General features: G+C 42.0%; 1 pseudogene; it reads right to left on the reverse strand.

The window, feature by feature from the left end:
• Window positions 1–445: 445 nt before the first annotated feature.
• On the reverse strand, window positions 446–1,366 carry LOC106977187 (39S ribosomal protein L46, mitochondrial-like; annotated as a pseudogene).
• Between the last annotated feature and the right edge of the window lie 761 nt (window positions 1,367–2,127).

Here is a 2,127-nt window from a genome sequence, read left to right on the forward strand (position 1 = left end):
ATCTCTTCTTCCTCTTAATTGCAGGAAATCTCATTTTTCTGGTTAAGTCACTAGGGAAAAATATACTTAATTGCCTAAAGAGTATTTTACTTATTTTACTTATTATATAGTTTTCTAAAACTCACTTCTTTACTGAAATTACTTCTGGTTCCATCCATGTAAATGTATGTATATGTAGTTCATTAATTTTTCACTATATAATATTGCGCTGTATAAAAATACAGTTTATTTATGGATTTTTTGGCGCAGAAATATTTGAGCTATTTTCAGTTCTTTGTCATTACCTCTAATACTATGAACACTTTTTCACCAAGAATCAATTCACTTATTTCTCTCAATTTAGTTTGCTGTATGCTGTTCCCTGCAAAGATGGGGCAACCACATAATGTCCTTGAGGCCCCAGTTGTAGAACTGTCAAAGTATTGCTGTCAGGCGCCGCAGTCCATCAGAGGCCCAAGAACAACCTCCTAACCTGGGCCAGGTATTTCAGTTTCAAATAGTCACCCAGCTCCTCCTTAGGGATCTAACATGATGGCCCTTCTTCCTGGTGTGGGAATAATTAACAGCATTGCTTTGATTAAGAATAATTTGGCCCTGGGGCGCCTGGGTGGCTCAGTCGGTTAAGCGTCCGACTTCAGCTCAGGTCATGATCTCATGGTCCGTGGGTTTGAGCCCCGCGTAGGGCTCTGTGCTGACAGCCCAGAGCCTGGAACCTGTTTCAGATTCTGTGTCTCCGTCTCTCTCTGCCCCTTCCCTGTTCATGCTCTGTCTCTCTCTGTGTCAAAAATAAATAAACGTTAAAAAAAAAATTAAAAAAAAAAAAGAATAATTTGGCCCTGAGCCTACTTTGTCTGCATGGCCTGAGGGAACTTGAACTTGTAGTGGCCACAGGGTACAATTGCCAGGAACTTGGCTTCCATGTCCTTTTCTGAGAGTGTGGCCAGTATTCACTCAGCTGTTCCTCAGAAGGTCTCCCTGGGTTGCCACTCTTCCTGTAGGAGTATCCAAACATCCTGATCTCCAAGCTTCTCTTTGACCAGCAGAACAAGGTTCCTGTCTATTTTTTGGTGCAGTGAGATTTGGTCATTCTTTTTATCAGCTTCTGGAATGTGAGCTCCAGGTTTGAAGGGTATAACTTTCTGCTCCCATATATCTTCCAAATCCTACACCAGCAGTATATTCTGTTCCTCTTCATCATGGAAGTCAGCTCTCTTCTTTGCCGGTCACTAGGCTTCATCCAAAGTACAAGGCTCATGGTCTGAATACAAACTCTCTCCATCTTGATCTTTTGTAATAGAGACCGCCATCTCTTTCTGTGGCTTAGAGGCCAACTGGAGGCCACCGGCAGCTGCTGTAGGCACAACATGTGCAACAGGTGCTACAGAGACCCACTGCTCCAAGATGAGGCCACAACAGTAAGGCCAAGAGAATCCAGTCTCCCGGCCCAGAGCTACCAGTCATTTCCCACCCCTTAACAGAGTCTGCCTTATGGGCACTGCCATTTTTCTGCCCTCCCCTGCTATGAACATTCTTGAACATGTTTCCTTCTGCACACTGGCAAAAATTTCCCTAAGGTAAATACATAGAATTATTGGGATACAGCATGACACTCTTGAGAAGAGGCATCAAACCAGTTTAAAGTAATTATATTCTTATTCATAAAACTAGGTACTCACAACTTTCTTCATTGCTATATTTAAGGCAAGAGGACAAGAAACTTAGTTCAAAAACAAAAAAGAAAAAGAACCACAAACAAACAAACAGTATCTAGGTTCAAACTAGCTCTCATTTCCTGTGGATTTTGTCCCCAAATTTTATTTCATGTCATCAGAGCCCGGGTGTAATGTATATTCTGGACCATAACATTAAAACATACCCCAGGATGCCCTCTTAGCAAAGCAGTAGAATAACCTAGGAAAAACATACTTTGCAGTGACCAGGCCATGGATTTCCTGAAGCAGAAAGAGTAGCATGCTTTCATCATTGATGATAAATACCTATTGAGCATTTCCATGGTATTGGAACTTGGACTCAGTAAACAGTAAGGTGAACAAAAATGGGGAAGGTGAAGTCTGGAAATTCACCAGGTCCCTGAGGTTAGCCAAGTGCCAAGTGTCAGAACATTGA

Source organism: Acinonyx jubatus, chromosome A3 (assembly GCF_027475565.1).
Source record: "Acinonyx jubatus isolate Ajub_Pintada_27869175 chromosome A3, VMU_Ajub_asm_v1.0, whole genome shotgun sequence".
NCBI classification, from domain to species: Eukaryota; Metazoa; Chordata; class Mammalia; order Carnivora; family Felidae; genus Acinonyx; species Acinonyx jubatus.